At 50.3% G+C, this 22179-nt stretch overlaps 1 protein-coding gene across 3 annotated transcripts in view; it reads right to left on the bottom strand.

The window, feature by feature from the left end:
• EXD3 (exonuclease 3'-5' domain containing 3) overlaps positions 1-22179 on the bottom strand; it is a 241239-nt gene that overhangs the window by 66602 nt on the left and 152458 nt on the right. The gene's annotated exons all lie outside the window — the stretch shown is intronic.

The raw sequence follows: 22179 nt of genomic DNA, 5'->3' as shown, positions 1-22179 counted from the left end.
TATGGACGTAAGTGGTGTGGGGCTGGGAGGGGGGATGAAGAAAGGGAGCGAGTCGGAGCGATGCAGAAGGGAGAGGAAAGGAGGGGTGTAGTCAGGGAAGGCCTCTTGGAGGAGATGGGCCTTCAGTAAGGCTCTGAAGCGGGGGAGAGTCATTGTCAGGAAGGTTTTTGGGAGGAGGAGGGCAGCGTAGCACTAGCTGTACTTTCCAAGCATTTAGTACAGTGCTCTGCACACAGTAAGCGCTCAATAAATACCATTGAAGAAATTAGAGGGGAGAGGGGAGGAGCCCGAACGTCCTCTGGCTGCAGGGTCAGGATTTTCTCCCCCCACTTCGTGCTCTCTGGTGCCTCGAGCCGACCTCCGAGGTGTGGTCTGGGGCTCGGAACTGAAAACAGACAAGAAGCGGGAAGGAAGGGGCTTCTGGTCTCCCGGCCGGGCGGAGGCAGCGGGGGGTCAGAGACGCAGCTCTGGACTATCTAAACGGTGAGAGAAACTGAAAGGCGGAATGGGCAGAGGAACACAAACCAGGCCCGCAGCCTGCAGGAAGGGCTGCTTTTCATCACCGAGTGTTGGGAGACGGGATTCGGGAGGCGGGCCCGGGGGCCACGGAGCTGCCTAAAACACCGTGAATGAAGATTTTAAGGAGAGGGAGGCCGATCGGTTGGTCGTATTGATAGCAATAATAATAAAGGCGGTATTTGTTAAGTACCTACTACGTGCCAAGCCCGCAGTGGATACAAACAGATGGGGTTGGATGCCGTCCCTGTCCCGCACGGGGCTCACAGTCTAAGTCGAAGGGAGAACGAATGAATCCCCATTTTACAGAGGAGGTAACTGAGGCCCAGAGAAGTGAAGTGCCTTGCCCCAGGTCACACAGCACCTGGCTTTGTGGCCGGAGGGGAAGGCAGGCAGAGGCAAGCACAGGAAACAGGGAGGAGAGGGAAGGGAGTCAAAGCTGACTCCCATTTCCTTCAGGCTTCCTCATCACTTTCCTTTTCATCCCCCCCGATCTCCAGACATCTTCCTCCCTCCCTTCCTGCCGGCTGCAGGGGAAACCCTGCCGTGACCCCCGACCTTTCCACCGCTCCTAATTTCCCTTGAGCACCAGGCACTGCCCCACCATACATCCAAGCTCTCCCTTCCAAAATCTCCTTTTCCCGGCCCTTCCCTAAAGACTCCCAGGCTCTAGGAAGATATCTGGGATTGGATTGTGAGCCCCCCAGTGAGACAGGGACTGCGTTCGGTCGGATTCTTTTTTTTTTAATGGTATTTGTAAGCGTCTCCTATGAGCCTGGCACTTTACTAAGCTCTGGGTAGATGGGCTATGATATACGTTAAGCACTTGCCACAGGCCAGGCTGGGGTAGATACAAGCTACTCAGGTTGGACACAGTCCCAGGTGGGACTCGCAGTCTTCATCCCCATTTTACCGATGAGGGAACTGAGGCCCAGAGATGTGAAGTGACTTGTCCAAGGTCACGCAGCAGGCAGGTGGCGGAGCCGCGATTAGAACGTTCCCTGGGTTTCAAGAAGCTCAGAAACCAAGCCCGTAAGAGGGGAGAGACATAAAGATCAGTGACATGATAAAATGCTATAGCAACATCAAAGACAAGCATGGGGAAAAAATTAAAAAAACACCCAGATCAGTAAGAGATCACGGCTGGTGGGACAGAATTTCAGCCACCTTTGACTTTACGTCCACTTTGTGCATTTGATATCTGGCCCACTCTCAACCCCCCGGTCTTACGTACGTATCTCTAAACGATATATTATAAATGCTTTATTTTTATTAATGTCCGTCTCCCCCTCCAGACACTAAGCTCGCGTGTGTCTGCCAATTCTCTTGTATCGGACGCTCCCAAGCGTATGGTACAGTCCTCTTGCACGTAGTAAGTGCCCAATAAATATCATTGACATTCCCCGTTTTCTCGTACAATGCTCCGCGCTCATTAGGCAGGCGATGATAAAAACACAGTTGCTATTGTTTATGATAATTAACATCCTTGTCTTACTTAGTACCATCCGGCAGCCCGATTAGCAGCTCCTCACTATTGTACTCTCCCAAGCGCTTAACACAGTGCTTGCCCCAAAGTAAGCACTCAATAAGTACCACCCCTGATCCAGGCACAGAATCGATCCCCATTTGAAGCTCTTCTATATCGTAGTATCATCTGGCAGTCTGATTAGCAACTCCTCACTATTGTCAAGTGTTTAACGCAGTGTTTGCCACAGAGTAAGCGCTCAATAAATGCCACTCACTAATTCTTTACACCAGCTCACCACTAAAGAGGCGGCCCAGAATCGATCTCCATTTGATGATGCCTTTTTGTTAATATTAGATCATTTAGACTGTAAGCTCGTAGCGGGAGGGGAGCGTGTCTATCAATTCTGTTATATTGTACTTTCCCGAGCACTCTGTCCAGTGCTCTGCACAGAGTAAGTGTTCAATAAATACGACTGGGTCTCCCTGAGTGTAAGCTTTTAGTGAATTCATTGAACATACACTAACTAACAATACTTTGGGGAAGACCCTCTTTGGAAATAGCATGGCCTAGTGGAGCGAACCCAGGCCTGGGAGTCAGAAGGCCCTGGGTTTTAATCCTGGCTCTGTCACTAGTCGGCTGTATGACCTCAGACAAGCCACTTAACTTCTCTGTGCCTCAGTTAGCTCATCTGTAAACTGGGGATTAAGACTGTGAGCCCCATGTGGGACAACCTGATTACCTTGTATCTATCCCAGTGACTAGAACAGCGCTTAGCACATAGTAAAGCCCTTAACAAATACCAGCATTATTATTATTATTGTCTGCTATGTGACCATTTCACTTCTCTGTGCCTCAGTTCCCTCACATGTAAAATGGGGATTAAGACTGTGAGCCCCAAATGGGTCAGGAATTGTTTCCAATCCCATTTGTTTATATCCACCCCAGCGCTCAGTAGGGTGGCTGGCACCTATTAAGTGCTTAACGAATACCACAACTATTATAATAATCAGTTTATTATTATTATTTTCTTTCTTATCATGTGATTATTAAAAAAAACCGTCCTTATATGCTGACACTCTCTTAGGAAAGGAGATTAAATTTTATCGCTATGGTTTGCTCCTCTCAAAACCATTTGGGAGCCTTCTTCCGCACTCTGCTCTCCTTAAGGGTGGTCAGTGAAAGACTGCACTCCACGTTCTCAAATCCCGGTTCCCAGACAATTGGTCGGCAATTCCTGGAAAACCCTTTCTCCTCTTTTTGGGGCTAGACACATTAGTCCTTTTCGCCTTCTCCTGTCTCTCCGCGTTCTCCACGCCAGAGACCGCGCCATAAAAGCCACCAATCCCTTAAGACACCATCCGCCACGGCCCTGACCTATGCCTGTCTGAAATATGGCCCGTTCTTTCCACGTATCCTCTGTTTCTTTTTCTAGGTCTGCTTTCCAACCTCCATTCCCAAGTGGGACTTTCGCTAGTCCGCTGGACGCTTTTGATCTTTTGTGAAAAGAAGGAAGTGGAAAAAACAACAACCCAAATGCAAGAAAACAAAAACTCACTGAACATCTCTGCCTTTACGGCCGTTTGCGATCAGTTTTCCCTTCCTGTCTCCGAAGGGTGATATCTTCCCCGATCCTCTTCCTCCTCCCAACATACCCACAGCGTTTTCTGTTACCTTTCATGTCTCCGGTAATTTCATCTCCCTTCCGGCCTTAAACCCTCCTGCTTCCCTAATCTCGCCCTTAGATAAATGTGCTATTTCTTTATGCTCCTCTAGTGACCTGGCCCGATTTCCAGTTTTAGTAGCTTTCCCATTTGCCCTTGAGTTCCCTTCAGATTTCTTGGTTAAGCCGTCTTGACATCTTGTTTCTCTCCTCGTTCTCTCTCCGTATGGGTTTAATCTGTCTCCCCTTCATATCCATCGATCGCGGCTCTCTCCCCCCGTTCAAAACGGCACTAAAATCACATCTTCTTCAAGATCTTCCCTGATGCAGCTCTCTTTTCCCAACTCCCTCGCCCTTCCGAGTCGTCTTCGCACTCGGATCTGTGTATTCACAGATGAACTGATTAGGGATTCCTCACTATTGTACTCTCTCAAGCGTTTTCCACGGAGTAAGCGCTCAATAAATACCACCCATTAATTCTTTACTCCAGCTCACCACTAAAGATGCGGCACAGAATCGATTTCCATTTGATGCTCTTCTGTTAACGTTCGATCATTTAGCCTGTAAACTCGTTGTGGCAGGGGAGTGTTTCTACCAATTCTGTTATATTGTAGTTTGTTATTCTTTTATATTGTACCCCATCCACAGCCCCGCAGCAATCATGTACATGTCGATAAATTATACATATAAATTACCGATATATATTAACACCTGACTCCCCCTCTAGATTGTAAGCTCGTTGTGGGCAGGGAACGTGACTACCAACTCTGTTGTCCTCTCCCGAGCGTTTAGTACAGTGCACTGCCCCCAGGAAGCGCTCAATAAATACCACTGATGGATTGATTGAGGCCTTCCCAGACTAAGCTCTTTGTTATCCCATCGGTCACACCCTTTGCGTTGATTAAGAACTAGGCTGAGTACCCTTTGATACTCATCCCAGCTCCACAATGCTTATGTAATTATTCTTATAGTCTCCTACTTTCCCTATCCTTAATCTATTTTAATGCCCGCCTTCGCCTGTAAAAAATAAAACATGGTCTTGGTTAAATGCTTACTATGTGCAGGCACTGTACGAGGCGCTGGGGTGAATTGGGTTGGACACTGTCCCTGACCCACATTTCAGCCCCCATTTTACAGCTGAGGGAACCGAGGCACAGAGAAGTGAAGTGACTTGCCGAGGCCACGCAGCAGTCAAGTGGCGGAGCCGGGATTAGAACCCATGACCTTCTGACTCCTAGGCCCACGCTCTATCACTACGTCACGCCGCTTCTCATGCTGTCCACTCTACGCTGTACAATGTAAGCTCCTTGACGACAGGGATCGTGTCTTCCAATTCCATCAAACTGTTCTCTCCCAAGGGCTTAGTCCAGCGCTCTGCACATAGTAAGCGCTCAATAAATACCCTGGATTGACTGATTACTTTTTTTATCCCCAAAAACAGACGGCGTTCTTGGGCGATTTTACATCTTAGGCCAAGTCCGTTTCCCGGTGCTAAAGAAAGTTGCGAACCAGAGAACCAGAGGGAGTTTTGTTAAAATGCAGCTATATGGACAAAGTGTTCAGAAAGATTCTCTCATCAGGAGGCAAAGGATTTTCCGTCTGGAAGCACTTGTTTTGTTTTGTTTCATTGTCTGTCTCCCCCCTTCTAGACTGGGAGCCCGTTGTGGGCAGGGATTGTCTCTATTTGTTGCCCGATCGTACCGCCCAAGTACAGTGCTCTGCACACAGTAAGCGCTCAATAAATACGATCGAATGAATCAAAGAACAAGAGGGAAACGGCACATTCCCGATCCCCAAAGAAGTTTCAGCTGGTGAGCTTCCCCCGGGGCGTTTTTATTACAACCCAATGTTTGCCTTCGACAAATAAAACTTGGGGCTTTTTTTCCTCCGATCTGCAGGATGAACATCATCGCTGCCTCGGATGTGCGATTTTTCCTCCGTGCGCATTTTCCCAGCCTGGAAAGCAGAAGTGTCGGTCTGAGAACCGGGGCTTGTGAAAAACACTGGGCCAGGATGGGAACGTCAACTGATCCCACACCGAGCCCTCAAAAAAGGGGAATCGGGAGAGGCTGCCAACTTCCCTGTCTTCCGATGGATTCCCAGTCTGGGACTGGGTGGGGGCGACGATAAAGGGAAAGGGGGGGGTGGCGGAACCTGAATCGTGGGTCCTGATACAGATCAATCAATCAATCGTTTTTAATGAGCACTTAGTGCGTGCAGAGCACTGTAGTGAGTGCTTGGTTGGGGCTCTGGGCATGTCACCCCCCTCCTCAAAAACCTCCAGTGGTTGCCCATCAACCTGGGCAGGAAACCAAAACTCTTCACTCTTGGGTTCCAAGCTGTCCATCCCCTCGTCCCCTCCTACCTCACCTCCCTTCTCTCCTTCTCCATCCCAGTCCGCACGCTCCGCTCCTCTGCCGCCGCTCACCTCCTCACCGTCCCCCGTTCGCGCCTATCCCACCGTCGACCCCGGGCCGCGTCCCCCCGCTGTCCCGGAACGCCCTCCCTCCTCACGTCCCCCAGACTTACTCTCTTCCCCTCTTCAAAGCCCTACCGAGAGCTCACCTCCTCCAGGAGGCCTTCCCAGACTGAGCCCCCCTTTTCCTCTGCTCTTCCTCCCCTCGCCATCGCCCCGACTCCCTCCCTCTGCTCTACCCTCTTCCCCTCCATATAGCACTTGTGTATATATGGACACATTTTTTATTCTATTTATTTTATTAATGATGTGCATACATCTATGCTTCCGTTTATCTATATTGATGCTATTGATGCCCGTCTACTTGTTTTGTTTTGTTGTCTGTCTTCCCCCCTTCTAGACTGTGAGCCTGTTGTTGGGGAGGGATTGACTCTATCTGTTGCCAAACTGCACTTTCCGAGTGTTTAGTACAGTGCTCGGCACACAATAAGCGCTCAATAAATACGACTGAATGATTGAATGAATGAGAGTGGTACAGAACGGAGTTGGAAGACACGTTCCCTGCCGGAGACGAGCGTTCACATCCCCTTGTAGAAAGAGGATGGGCCCTTTGGATCCTCTATATTTCCCAGCGCTTGGCACTCATTCTTTCTTTCATTCAATCGTATTTACTGAGCGCACACTGGGCGCGGTAACGATTACCGACCCGGGGCAGACGCCAGGAGAAGCAAACTCGCCGGGCCGCATGGTTGCCCGGGGGGCTGGGGCGGGGGGAATATTTCTCCGACCGGGAGACGAAAACAGCCGGAAGTTCCGATCAGAGGCAGATGCGAATCTTGGGAAATTCATCCCGAGGCTTCGGCGGCATTTGGGGCTTTGACCACTTCCCTGCTTTGGGTGTTTGGGTGTGTGCGGAGGCTCTTCCGTGAAAGGTTACGCAACTGTTTCCAAGGACTCTGAGTCTCAGCTCCCATTACTCACTCATTCGATCGTATTTATTGAGCGCTTACTGTGCGCAGAGCTCTGTACTAAGCGCTTGGAGGGTCCAATTCAGCAATAAAGAGAGACGATCCCTGCCCGCAAAGGGCTCACAGCCCGTCACTGAGTTACCTCTTCCAACAAGCAGGGAGAACTATTCATTCTTTCAGCTGTATTTACTGAGCGCTTACTGTGTGCAGAGCTGGACTAAGCGCTTGGAAAGCACAATTCGGCAACAGCTAGAGACAATCCCTACCCAACGTCGGGCTCACGGTCTAGAAGCGGGGAGACAGACAACGAAACAAAACATGTGGACAGGCATCGATAGCATCAATGTAAATAAATAGAATTATAGATATATAAATAGAATTATAGATATATAAATAGAATTATAGGTATAATAGAATTACAGAACTACATAGAACTATACAACTATCTGGATGCACCTCAAGACAAGGCTTCAAACGTGAGCTGAGTCATTTCATCTCCCATCAGCCAATCGAAGGCACTTCCCGAGCGCTTACTATGTGCAGAGCACTGTTCTTTAGCTCTTGGGAGGGCATAGGCTGCTAGGTGGGGAGTGGGAGGGAGGGGAGAGGATACAGCATCCTCTAGACTGTGAATTCGTTACGGGATCTGCTAATTCGGCTGTACTGGACTCTCCCAAGTGCTTAGTACAGTGCTCTGCACATAGAAAGCGGCTTAACCATTGATTGATGGTGCAACAGAATTAGCTGACACGTTTCCTGCCCGTAATAAAATTAATGATGATTATGGTATTTGCTAAGCACTTACTGTGGGCCGGGCACTGTACTAAGCGCTGGGGCGGATCCAAGCAAATGGGGTTGGACACGGTCCCTGTTCCATGTGGGGCTCATAGTCTCGATCCCCATTTTCCGGATGAGAGAACTGAGGCCCAGAGAAGTGTAGTGACTTGCCCAAGGCCATCCAGCAGATGAGTGGTGAAGCCGGGATTAGAACCCAGGACCTTCTGACTCCCAGGCCCGCTCTCTATCCGCTACGCCAGGCTGTTTCTAAGTGCTTAATACAGTGCTCTCCACCCAGTAAGCGCTCAATAAATACCATTAATCGATCGTCTCATCTCTTGCCCGTCTGCCGCTGCCCCGACCCGCAATTTATTTTAATATCTGCCTCCTCCCCGTCTAGACTGAAGACGTCTACCAGCTGTCATACTGGACAGTAAGCGCTGAATAAATAGCACCGATGATACTACGATGATGGTGATGGTGACGGGGAGTCTGGAATGGGAGTGGTATTTCAGGGCGGTGGAGTATGCTCCCATCACCAGAGATTCCAAGCTGTCCGGTGCTCGGCACACTGTGAGCGCTCAATAAACACCGTCGACGGATCGATCGACGGAAGCAGCACAGCGTTAACAAATGTCATAATTATTATTATTGGGACGCCAGGGCTTCTGGGGTTGGAAAGACGAGGATCCAGCTGGTTAGGCCGATCACCCTCCCCGATTCCAGAATCCTCTCTGGCTTCCATCTAGACCTTAAGCTCGGGATGGCAGGGAACGGGTGCGTTTTATTGTCATCGCTGTCTCCCAAGCACTTACATAGTACACGGCAAGTGCTCAATAAATACCACTGATCGATTGATTGATTGATGACTAAGCCCCCCTTTCCCTCATCTCCCCCTCCCTGTCACCCCGACTCGCTCCCTTTGCTCTTCCCCCGTCCCCGCCCCTTAGCACTGGCGTATATATGTACATATCTATAATTCTATTTACTTCTATTGACGCCTGTTTACTTGTTTTGATGTGCATATACCGCTAATTCTATTTGTTTCTATTAATGCCTGTTTACTTGTTTTGATGTGCATATATCTACAATTCTATTTATTTCTACTGATGCCTGTTTCATTCATTCATGCAATCGTATTTATTGAGCGCTTACTCCGTGCAGAGCACTGTACTAAGCCCTCGGAATGTACAATTCGGCAACAGATAGAGACAATCCCCGCCCGCAACGGGCTCAGTCTCCTTGTTTTGATGTCTGTCTCCCCCGCTTCTAGACCGTAAGCCCAGCGTGAGCGGGGATTGTCCATCTTCACTGCTGAGTTGCACTTTCCAAGCGCTTAGGACAGTGCTCCGCACACAGTAAGCGCTCGACAGATACGATCGAACGAATGAATGACTAGTTCCTCCCCTTTATCCAGGCTCAGGATTGGCCGAACGTATGGGAAGCTGGCACTGTCCTGAAATTCCTCTTTTTTGAGGGTTTGGTGAGAGCGTGTGGGCTAAGGCTCTCTCTCCCTCTCCCCGCTGGTTCTCAGACCAACACTTCTGCTTTCCAGGCTGGGAAAATGTTCGCGGAGGAATAAAACCAACAACAACACAAAACCAAAAACGATCCACCGAAGAAGACGGCGGCTTCGGAAAGCCTGCTGTTCCGTTTCCCGGCAATTAAAGGCCATTTAAATGGTTCTACCCTGGGCCCTTCTAGGTAAAAGCGGCGCGGCCCTGGGAGTCAGAAGGTCAGGGGTTCTAATCCCGACTCGGCCGCTTGCCTGCTGCGTGACCCGGGCGAGTCGCTTCACTTCTCTGGGCCTCAGTTCCCTCATCTGGAAAATGGGGATTAAGATTGGGAGCCCTATGTGGGGACAGGGGCTGTGTCCAACCCGACTGCCTTCTATCTACCCCCGTGCTTATCAAATACCATAACTGTTATTATGATTAGATTTTCCCAAAACCGAAGAGAGAAAGCTCGATGATTCAGAGTGGTAGTGAAGTATTCATTGAACGCTTCCACAACACCGTACGAAGCACCCGGAGAGAACTCAAAGGGAGGAATTAGACCCAGGCCCTGAGGTGGAGGGGAGAGAATGAGTGTGGAGAAGGGACATCCCGGTGGCTGAACAAATCGATACACAACACGGATACACAAAAGAGAAAGCAAATCAGTTCGGATCTGAGATTACGGGAGCAGAATTTCAGGGTCCTCAGAGCTCTGAGTTCAAAACAGCGTTTAGAACAGTGTTTGACACCTAGTAAGCGCTTAGCAGATGCCAGAAATACAACAAAAAAATCTAAGTTCTGCACAATATGTGCGCTTGAGGGGGGAAAGGCTCTTGGCGAATGAATACCTTCATCTGGAAAATGGGAAAAGAGGTTTTCTTACTGTCTGGGGTGGGTGAGCAATAACTTGTAAGAAGGATAGCGAAATCCTTCCCCACTCCAGCAGGCTGCCGAGAGAAGCCCAGTGTCAGATTGCTGCTTGAGAAGCAGCACGGCCTAGAGGAAAGAGCCCGGGCCTGGAAGTCAGAGGACATGGGTTCTAATCCCGGCTCTGCCACGGGTCTGTTGTGTGACCTCGGTCAAGTCATTTCGCTTCTCTGTGCGTTGGTTACCTCATCTGGAAAATGGGGATAAACAGTGTGAGCCCCTTCTAGGACAGGGACTACGTCTGACCCGATTACTTTTTATCTACTCCAGCGCTTAGAACAGTGCATAGGAAGCGCTTAGCAAATACCACAGTTATTATTATTGTAACCTCACTCGACGGTTGGCTGTCAGAGACCCAGGCCAATCATTTGACGAGAGAAGGAGCGTGGCCTAGAGGACAGAGCCCGGGTTTGGGAGCCAGAAGGACCGGGGTTGTAATCCCGGCTTTGCCACCTGCCTCCTGTGTGACCCTGGGTGAGTCACTTCACTTTTCTGGGCCTCGGTTCCCTCATCTGTAAAATGGGAATTAAGACCCTGTGCCCCGTGTGGGCAGGGACGGCGTCCAACCTGAGTAGCTTGTATCCACCTCAGAGTTTAGTGCCTGGCATATAGTAAGTGCTCAACAAATACCATGTATATATATATATATATACATATATAAAAAGGAAGGAAACAAACACGGTCAGTAATGCTGCTGCTGAGTAATGGGTCTCATGACGATTGTTCAGAAAGGAGATCCTTTACTCCCCAATTGCTGGGAAACTTTAATAATTATAATAATAATTACGGCGTTCGTTGAGCGCTGGGTTAGGAACAAGTTAATCAGGCCGGACGGCAGTGCCTGTCCCACATGGGGCTCACGGTCTAAGTAGGAGAGAGAACAGATACTGAATAGCCATTTTACAGATGAGGAAACTGAGGCCCGGAGAAGTGAAAGGACTCGCCTAAGGCCACCCAGCAGGCAAGCGACAGAGGCGGGAGTGGAACCCAGGCCCTCTGACTCTCAGGCTCGGGCTCCTTCCCCTCGACCACGCCGTCTCTCTGTTACGGGCCGGGAATGTGCCCGCTAACTCTCCTGTATCGTACTAGCGTCCTGCACACGGTAAGCGCTCAATAAATGCGACTGATCGACTGATGATTGTCATCCTGAGGATGCTGGGTTTCCAGATATGATCAGCTGCACCAGATGAAAAGGGGAAAGAAGTTCTCATCGGCCGTCGGCCCCGCCGCCGCTCCGTTACGGGCCGGGAACGTGCCCGCTAACTCTCCTGCATCGTACTAGCGTCCTGCCCATAGCAAGCGCTCAATAAATGCGACTGATTGATTGTCTGATTGATGATTATTATCCTGAGGATGTGGGGTTTCCAGATATGAGCAGCTGCACCAAATGAAAAGGGGAAAGAAGTTCTCATCGGCCGTTCAGCGATTTCCATCATATGTCACCTAAGGGGAAGCAGCTGTCTGTCACAGCCAAGATAAGGCTCCCGAAACTGGAAGTGGCCCGGAGGGCGGCTCGAAACATTTCAGGAAGATCGAGTGGGAAAGGTCTGAGCTGGGTCAAGTAGCAATAATAACCGTGGGATTGGTTAAGCGCGTACTAGGTACCGGGCACGGGGTAGATACACGTTAATCAGGTTGGACACAGGACCTGTCCCACCTGGGGCCCACAGTCTTAATCCCCATCTTCCAGACGAGGTCACTGAGGCCCGGAGATACGAAGTGACTTGCCCGAGGTGGCACAGCAGACAGGTGGCGGGGCCGGGATTAGAACCCACGTCCTCTGCCTCCCAAGCCCGTGCTCTTGCCGCCACGCCTTAATTTAGAGAACCCAGCCGTAACGCAGAGGAGCAGCGGGCCCGGGAGTCAGAGGTCGTGGGTTCTAATCCCGGCTCCGCCGCTTGTCAGCGGCGGGACTCCGGCCAAGTCACTTCCCTTCTCCGCCGCCTCAGGGACCTCATCTGTAAAACGGGGATGGAGACCGCGAGCCCCACGTGGGATAACCCGTACCTCGAACAGTGCTCGGCCCACGGTAAGCGCTTAACAGAGACCCTCGTTATTATCATTATTACCAACTGGGAAGCGAAACGACTTGCCCAAGGTCACGCAGCTTAGAAATGGCAGACGGACTCCCCGAGGCCGGTGCTCTTTCCACTAGGCCAGGCTGCTTCTCTTTAATCTCCCCTCTTCAAGCCCTGCCCATCTGGTGCCACCGGGCTGGCTAAAGGGGAGTCGAGGGGGGCTCTGAAAGCAAACAAACATCTCCTGTCAATGGGGGGAAGAGTTGCTGTGAGCCCCTGGCGAGTTAACCACTCTGTTCCTTGAGCAAATGACTCTAAATAGGGCTTGTGGTCAAAGGCTAGAGGGTGGGAGGGCGGAGATGAGAAGAGACTGAAGGTATGAAGGGGGGGAAGAGTCACACAACTCACAGGGGTGAACAGGAAACCCAAGGCCTCGGCCTGCATTAGCACCTCATCGGCTTAACACTTTTATTAACACCACATCCTTTAACAACCGCAACCAGGGGTGGGAAGAAAAACAAAGGTGGGGGGGGGGAGGCTGAGGCATCTCAGGCCTCTCAGATAAAGGAGCTGCCTTTTACCAGAGCTTTTCTTCGGGTCTCCCCCCTCCCGCCTCCCCAAGAGGCCGGGGGTTTCCGGGCTGGGATTTTGGGGGGGGGGGGTCCCCTCCGGATTTGGGTGACTTGTTCAATCTAATCAATGATAATAACTGATAACACGAGAAGCAGCGTGGCTCAGTGGAAAGAGCCCGGGCTTGGGAGTCAGAGGTCACGGGTTCCAATCCCGGCTCCGCCACTCGGCAGCTGTGTGACCGTGGGCGAGTCACTTCACTTCTCTGTGCCTCAGTTCCCTCATCTGTAAAATGGGGATGAAGACTGTGAGCCCCACGTGGGCCAACCTGATTCCCCTGTATCTCCCCCCGCGCTTAGAATACCAACATTATAATAATAAGGATGGGGCTTACGACGTGCAAAGCGCTGTTCTAAGCGCTGGGGAGGATACAAGTCCCCCGTGGGGCTCACAGTCTTCACCCCCATTTTTCCAGATGAGGTAACCGAGGTCCAGAGAAGTGAAGTGGCTGGCCCAAAGTCACACGGCTGACGAGCGGCTGAACCGGCATTTGAACCCATGACCTCTGACTCCCAAGCCCGGGCTCTTTCCACTGAGCCACGCTGCTTCTCTAATCTATTAGCAGCATGAGAAGCAGCATGGTCTAGTGGATAGAGTCCAGGCCTGGGAGTCAGAGGAGGTGGGTTCCAATCCCTGCTCTGCCACTTGTCTCCTGTGTGACGTGGGGCAAGCCACCTCACTTCTCTGGGCCTCAGTTACCTCATCTGTTAAAGGGGGAAGAAGACTGTAAGCCCCACGTGGGGCAACCTGATTACCCTGTATCTACCCCGGTGCTTAGAACAGCGCTGGACACATAGTAAGCGCTTACCAAATAATAATAGCTATTATTATTTATTGAACTCTTACTGTGTTTAGAGAGCACCGGCCCAAGCACCTGGGAGAATATAATATAAGAGAGTTAGGAGGAGCGTTCTCTGCCCACAGGAAGCCTAGGGTCTGGAGGTGCCGACTCATTCAGCGCTTAGTGCTTGGCACACAGTAAGTGCTTAATAAATGCCATTATTATTATTACTGTGTGCCAAGCACCGTACTAAGCGCTTGGGAGAGTACAATATAATAACATTGATGGCGGTGGGCATCAATCACCAGTTTCTGCCTTTCAGATTGGTTGCCTTTCCATCCAAAGAGGGAAACACCCCAACACCCGACAAACGAAACCTCCCATTTTTCAGCAACCCCAATAGGCCCCAAATTGGCTCCCCCGTTTACACGCCCCGAGAGAAGGCCCATACGCTGAGTTGGACTGAACGGACCACTATCGATCCATCAGGCTGTATTTATCGCCTGCTTTCTTTGTGCAGAACACTGGGCCAAGCCCTTGGAAGAGTTAAAGAGCGTGACAGTAGATCTGACCCCTGCCCACAGGGAGTTTACAGTCTAGTGGGGAAGACAGACACTAAAATCAATTTACAGATAGGGGAAGCAGTTGAGAATAAAGACATAAAAGTGCGTGAACCTGGATGTTTAGCGGGAGACTGGAGTGAACCATCGGTGAGGATTCCCTGGTGCAAATTAGCTGGAGCAGAATCACTGGGGCAAATTCACTGGTGCGAACTGGATGGGGTAAAATCGCTAGGGTGCATTCGCTGGGGCAAAATTACTGAGGCAAATTCACTGGTGCAAACCACCGGGGTGAATTCACTGGTGTACATTCGCAGGTGCCAAATCACTACGGCAACTTCTCAGATGCAAAATCACCGGGGCGAATTCACTGGTGCAAATACTGGGGCGAATTCACGGGACAAATTCTCAGGCACAAAATCACTGGGGCGAATTTGCTGGGGCAAAATTACTGGGGCAAATTCACTGGTGCAAACCAGGGACGCAAAATCACTGGGGCGAATTCACTGATGCAGATTCTCAGGTGCGAAATGACTGGGGCAAATTCAGTGGTGCAAATTTGCCGGTGCAAAAATCACTGGTGCAGACTCATCGCCAACCATCTTACCAGCGCTCAGCCCACTTCTCTCGAAGCAGTTTCTGGCAAGACCCAGGTTGAAAATGAGTGTGAGGGAGCAGAGCTCTCCTTCTTCTACAGAAGCCGAAACGGGTATTTTTCAGCTGATTACTGCTATGAATTAATTACCGGCTTTCTGGTTCCCAGATCTGGCCTGTCTGGGAAAGGAGGTTACTCACGACCTACGAACATCTCCAGCCTCAGCCGGATTCGGCCACGATTCCTGAGAAAGTGGGGTTTTGCAGGACTCATAAAGTTTCCCCGGCGAGAGGTAAAGACTCTCTGGTTATTTGCAGGATTTATGAGATCACCTAAAGAGGATTTATTGGGTGGATTGCTTTTTAATGAATAGCAATTAGCCGTTTTATGTCTTTTCACTTGCAGCTATTTTCCCAGATTTGCTTTTTGAAATGAGCTTTGGTTGTCTGGGTTCATTAGAAAATGGGGATTGGGTGACCAGATAAAGTGTGGTTCTTTTGGTAACCTGGAAATTCAGAGACTGGCCCCTGGTTAGGATTAGGCAGCTGAAATTTCTAGATATAAATTCATTCATTCATTCATTCAGCACTTAGAACAGTGTCTGGCCCATAGTAAGCGCTTAACAAATTCCATTATTATTATTATTCAATCTTATTTACTGAGTACTTACTGTGTGCAAAGCACTTTTAATGTCTGTCGTCGTCATTTCCCCCCTCACCCTTCTAGACTGTGAGCCCGTTGGGGGCAGGGATTGGTCTTTATTTGTTGCTGAATTGTACTTTCCAAGTGCCTAGTACAGTGCTCTACACATAGTAAGTGCTCAGTAAATATGATTGAATGAATGAATGAATATTAAGCGCTTGGGAGAGTAATAATAATAATAGTAATGATGGCATTTGTTAAGTGCTTACTTTGTGCCAGGCACTGAAGCACTTAGTACAGTGCTCTGCACATACTAAGCGCTCAATAAATACTATTGAATGAATGAATGAACTGGGGGTGATACAAGCAAATCGGGTTGGACACGATCCCTGTCCCACATTGGGCTCACAATCTTGATCCCCATTTTACAGAGGAGGTAACCGAAGCACAGAGAAGTGAAATGACTTGTCTGAGGTCACACAGCCGACACGTGGCAGACCCGGATTAGAACACGCGACCTTCTGACTCTCAGGCCCGTGCTCTACCCAAATGCCATGCTGCTTCTACAGTAGAACAATAAACAGACACAGCCTCCTGAGATTGGGTTCTCCTCCCTGACGTCCCCCTGAAAACCTACAGTTTATTTTTTTTAATGGTAAATGTAAAGCGCTTAATGCGGGGATGGATACGAGCCAATCAGGTCGGACCCGGTCCCCATCCCAAGTGGGGCTCACAGTCTCAATCCCCATTTTACAGATGAGGGAACCGAGGCCCAGAGAAGTGAAGTGACTCGCCTAAGGTCACCCAGCAGGCGAGCAGAGGGGCTGGGATTAGAACCCATGACCTTCTGACTTCCAGGCCGGGGCTCTTTCCTCTAGACTGGGCTGCTTCTCACCGGAATGAGTGCTGACAGAACAGAATCTCCCCGAGGGTCCAGGAGATGTGGAAGAGGAGCGAAATGTTGCCAGGGTTAGTCAGTGTAAAAAGCACTGATGAAAAGTCAGGCCATACGACGTCTTGATTCACGATGCGGTTTTCAGGAGTCACGCAGACCTCCACTCAGTTGTATTTACTGAGCACCTACTGTGTGCAGAGCACTGTACTGAGTGCTTGGGAGAGTGCGTGTCAAGAACAACGGCTCTGGGATCCAGAGGACCTGGGTTCTAATCCCGGCTCCGCCTGTCCGCTGAGGGACCTCGGGCAAGTCACTTCCTTCTCTGGGCCTCCATGTCCTCATCTGTAAAAAAGGAGTTCAATCCCCGTTCTTTCCGCTTACGCTGAATGCCCTGTGTGGAAAAGGGGCTTTTCCGGCCTGAATATCCTGAATCTACCCAGCGTCTGGCATTCAGTCATTCATTCAATCGGGTTTATCGAGCGCTTACTGTGTGAAGAACATTGAAACTAAGTGCTTGGGAGAGTACAACAATAAACAAACACATTCCCTACTCCCCACGAGCTCACACAGCACTTGGCCAATACTGCAATTATTAGTATTAACAAACGCCACGGTTATTCTTATTATTCACTCCCTCCTCCACCCCTGAAACAGGTCCAAATCTCCTCTTTCCTCCGGTTTCATTCATTCAATCGTTTTTATTGAGGGGCTTACTGAGTGCAGAGCACTGTATTAAGCGCTCAGGAGAGGGCAATACAACAATAAATAGACACATTCCCTGACCCACGGTGAGCTCACGACCTGCAAACTGAATTCTCTAGCGCATTTGCAATCGAATCCTCATTCCTCTTCTCTTCACCCCTCACAGACTAATGAGTCTAGGTTCTCCCCTGGACCTGGGGGCCTTCCTTCCTTTTGTCACTGGATGGATATCTTTGCTTTTTTTTCCCTGTGGAGAGAATAGATGCGGGAAAGGGTTAGTAAGACTGAGGTCCTCGCTAAGCGCTTATTATGTGCCAAGCCCTGTAATAAGCAGTCGGGTAGATACACTTATAATGATGGTACTTATGTGCCAAGCACTATTCTAAGCTCTGAGGTAGATACAAGGTAATTAGGTGGTCCCTTGTGGGGCTCAGAGTCTTCATCCCCATTTTACAGATGAGGTCACTGAGGCCCAAAGAAGTTGCTGTGGGCAAGTCACTTAACTGCTCTGCGCCTCAGTGACCTCATCTGTAAAATGGGGATGAAGACTGTGAGCCTGATGTGGGACAACCTGCTTACCTTGTATACCCCAGCCCTGCACATAGTGAGCGCTTAACAAATACCAACATTATTATTAAGTGACTTGCCCAAAGTCACACAGCTGATAAGTGGCGGAGCCGGGATTAGAACCCACAACTTCTGACTCCCCAGCCCGGGCTCTTGCCACTAAGCCACGCTGTTTCTCTGATAAGCAGGTCCCACATGGGGCTAACGGAGTAAGTAGGATTGAATCTCTATTTTGCAGATCAGGGAATTGTGGCCCAGAGAAACCAAGTGACTTGCCTGAGGTCACACAGCTGACAGGGGGGCGGAGCCGGGGTGACGACAATGGTATTCGTTAAGCGCTTACTCTGTTCTAAGCACTGGGGTAGCTACAAGCTAATCAGATTGGATACAGTCCCTGTCCCACATGGGGCTCACAGTCTTCATCCCCCTTTTCCAGACGAGGTAACCGAGGCCCAGAGAAGTGACGTGAGCCGGTGGAGCCGGGATTAGAACCCACGTCCTCTGACTCCCAGGCCCGTGCTATTTCCACTAGGCCACTCTGCTTCCACACGGGGCTGACCGTTTCAAACCCCGCTTTACAGATGAGAGAACCGAGGCGACAGAGAAGTGCCTTGCCCAAGACCACCCAGCCGGCAAGCGGCGGAGTCGGCATTAGAACCCAGGATTTCTTTCTGTCGTCTCTCCCACGGTCCCCTCGGCCCGCCGCGGCCCCTGGACCGAGAAGGGAATTTCCGTTCGGTGGCAGTCCGGGATGCCAACGTGTCTTCATTCAATCGTATTTCATTCGTGTTTCGGCTTCCCCGACCTCGCCACCTGACTCGGTGGGATTGAGGGGTAGACGAAGGTCTCTCCTCCTGAAACAACCCCGACTCCGGGTGGAGAAGGAGTCAGAGGAGGTGGGAAGGCTGCGGTTATGTCAACACCGCCTGCGGCCAACTCCCCCCCACCCCCCCCATCGATTCTTTCCACGGGAACTGTGACTCCAACCCTCTGGCTGAGGTGCCGGGACTATTTTTAGACGTTTGAAAACAACTGAGGAGATACTTCATTCTCGGGCGTCGTTTCCGATTCGTTGGAGAGGGGAAGACGGCGGGGGTGTGAAATGGCGGGCTCGGGGCTGACAGCAGGGTGTCGCGGTAGTGGGCGATTCGGGATGGCTCCCTGAGGGGCCCTGGACACCCCTGTTTTGGGTCATTTGCGAACCCCGAGACAGGTGGCATTAGAACGCAGGCCCGCTGCTTCTCGGCATCGATCAAACCCGGGTCCAGTTCTCGGGTATCGGGAATTAGCACTGGGAAGAAGTGACAACCCCTCTAGACCGTCACGCCAATCCCGCTACGCCATCTCCACGAGGAGCAGGTGTTAAGCCGCCCCCAACTAAAAACGGTGACAGCATCGGGCCGCGTAAAAATACTATCCGTGAGTTTTCTAAACACTTGCTTGTTAATGGGTGCAAAGGGGCTCGGAACGGTCTATGGCGCTAGATTGCGGGCCAGCAGAGGCCTGTGGGAAATTTCCGGCCTTGTCCACAGCCCTGGGAGGATTCTGAAAGGAAGAGGTTAATCTGTTGCACTTGAGTTTTGAGAAATCGAAGGGAAATGTTAACGGGAACATTTTCACGGCTGGCTGCCCGGCTGAGCTTTGGCAGGTCCCCGAGTCCCGTCTCGGCCACTTGTCTGCTGGGTGACCTTGGGCAAATCACTACACTTCTCTGGGCCTCACTTACCTCATCTGGAAAATGGGGATTGAGACAGTTAGCCCCACTTGGGACAAGCACCGTGTCCGACCTGATCTGCTTGTACCCACCCTAGCGCTTGGCACATAGTAAGCGCTTAATGAAAACCATTATTATTATTATTATTAGGAGAAAAAGATCATCTGAAATGAGGGGGTCGCACCCCTGAAGAACCTGGTTTTGGCGGGGAAATTGGCGAGCCAATGAGAATTCCTGGACAAAGAGGTTGGGGCTATTGTTTTTGTCTGTCTCCCCCCAGTTAGACCGTAAGCCCGTCAAAGGGCAGGGACCGTCTCTATCTGTTACCGATTTGTACATTCCAAGGGATCAGTACAGTGCTGTGCACATAGTAGGCACTCAGTAAATACTACTGAATGAATGAAAAATGAATGGTTTAAAGATACGCCACTGCTGGCATATTTCCAAACAGATTTTTATGGTATTATGTCCATCGCCAGCAGTATACTTTACGCTCTGTATAAAGACCAAGTTGCAAAAATCAATCAATCAACGGTATTTACTGAGCGCTGACTGTGTGCAGAGCACTGGACTAAGCATTTGGAAGAGTACCTCAATCCTGTCTATCTCGCTGCCAAGCCCTGGCCCGCGACGTGCCTCTGGCCTGGAACGCCCTCCCTCCTCAAATCCGACAGACAACGACTCTCCCCCTCTTCAAAGCCTTATAGAGAGCCCATCTCCTCCAAGAGGCCTTCCCTGTCTACGCCTCTCTTCCCTCTTCTCCCACTCCCCTCTGAGTTTCCCCTTCTCGCTCCCTTTTTTCATCCCCCCTCCCAGCCCCACAGCACACAGATCCGTTTCTGTCATTTATTTCTTTCTGCTAACGTCCGTCTCCCCCTCTAGACTGGAAGTTCGTTGTGGGCAGGGGATGTGTCTGTTACTGTTTTATCGTCCTCTCCCAAACGCTTATTAATAGTGCCCTGCCCACGATAAGCAGAGTACATATGATTGAATGAATCAACGAATGAAAGTACAATATAACAACCTAACAGCCACCTTGCCTGCCCACAAGGAGCTTCTTTCTGGAGGAGGAGATCAAGGAGATGTACGGTATCAGCCGGCACTGCATAGTGAGGCCTTCTCTGCGTGGGCACGACTGATTCCTATTACACCGAATTCACCCGCACCAACCTATGGCTCGGGTCACACCAGAATAGATTCACGTTATAACCAAATCGTGTCATGAAAACACGTGCTATCAGAGGATTGGGTGTAATGGTCATAACAATCATATTCTTGATAATAATAATGATAATCCCGGTATCCGTAAGGCGCGTATTATTTGCCAGGCACTGTTCTAAGCACCGGGGTAGATCCAAGCAAATCAGTTTGGACACAGTCCCTGTCCCTCATGCTTCTCGGGCCCGGAGATCTTTTGTTTCCCTTTTCTTTTCCCCCAGGCCCCGAGGAAGAGTGGCCTTTTTTTTCTTTATGATATTTGTTAAGCGCTTACTTTGTGTCAGGCACCGTACTAAGCACTGGGGTAGATACAAGCTAATCAGGCTGGGCAAAGCCCATGTCCCACAAGGGGCTCACGGTCTTCATTCCCATTTTACAGATGAGGGAACTGAGACTGAGAGAAGGTCGCGCAGCCGACAGATCCTCTGATTCCCAAGCCCGGGCTCTTTCCACTACGGTGGCCCGCTGCTTCTCTTGTGAAATTCCGAGCCTGTCTTTTGAACTCTGGCTACCAGAAAGGGGCCAGTTGAATGGGGGGGATGAAAAACAGAGCCATGCACATCAATCCAGCCATCGATCAATGGTACTTATTGAGTGCTTATGTGCAGAGCACTGTACTAAGCACTCAGGAAAGGACAATACAGCAGAATTAGCAGACCCCCTTCCCTGCCCAAAACGAACTTCCAGTCTAGAGGGATGATTAAAATTTTCAGAATAACTGAGTCACTGAGGAGGGAAAAAAGAAAAAAGAAAAGACACTGCCCTATGTGAGGAGAAGAAAAAGGGATGCAAGAGGGTTGGGGGACAGAGAAATCTAAGGTCACCATGTCCAACAACCACATCCAACTTTCCTCACCTTCAGAAACTTATTAAAAGCACATCTTCTCCAAGAGCACATCTTCTTCTTCCACTAAACCCTCATTTTCTCTGCTCCCATTCCTTTCTGCATCACCCCTGAACTTGGATTTTCACGCTTTATTCATCTTTCCCTCAGCCCCACAGCCCTTAGGTTCATTTCTGTGATTTCTGTAGTCATATTAATGCCTGTCTCCCCCTCTAGACTGTTGGCTCACTGTGGGCAAGGGACGTGCCTTCCAACCCTGTTATACTGTCCTCTCCCAAGCACTCAGTACAGTGTTCTGCATAGAGTAAGTGCTCAATGAATACCACTGATTGATGGATTAGTGTGAAAGAAGTGAGGTAACACCAACTGAGTTTTAAACAAAATGTGGCATTTTCCTTTTCGTTCTGCTCTGCCTTCTGCTCTTCCTCCTACCATCCCCTCTTCCTCCCCTCTTCCCTCCTCCTCCTCTCTCTCCTTCCCCTTCTCCTCCTCTTCCTCATCCTTCCCCCTCCTCCTTCCCCTCCTTGTTGGCCTCCTCCTCCTTCTCTTCCTCGTCATCCCCCTCCTCCTTCCCTCTCTCCTCCTCCTCTTCCTCCTCCTCCTCTTTCTCTTCCTCCTGCTCCTCCTCCTCCTCTCAGCGACGTCCCCAGCCCCCAGCGACGCCGTCCCAAGAGCGCAGCGGCTTCTTTTGTGTCTCCCGTGACCCAGGAATTATGAGTGTGGGAATGAGGTCTGGGAGCTGGGCCCCGCCCCTGCCGCCCCGTCCCCTGGATGTCTGACAAAAG

The sequence above is a fragment of the Ornithorhynchus anatinus genome, chromosome X4 (assembly GCF_004115215.2).
Source record: "Ornithorhynchus anatinus isolate Pmale09 chromosome X4, mOrnAna1.pri.v4, whole genome shotgun sequence".
In the NCBI taxonomy this organism is placed as follows: Eukaryota; Metazoa; Chordata; class Mammalia; order Monotremata; family Ornithorhynchidae; genus Ornithorhynchus; species Ornithorhynchus anatinus.
This window is presented reverse-complemented; position numbering and strand designations above follow the sequence as displayed.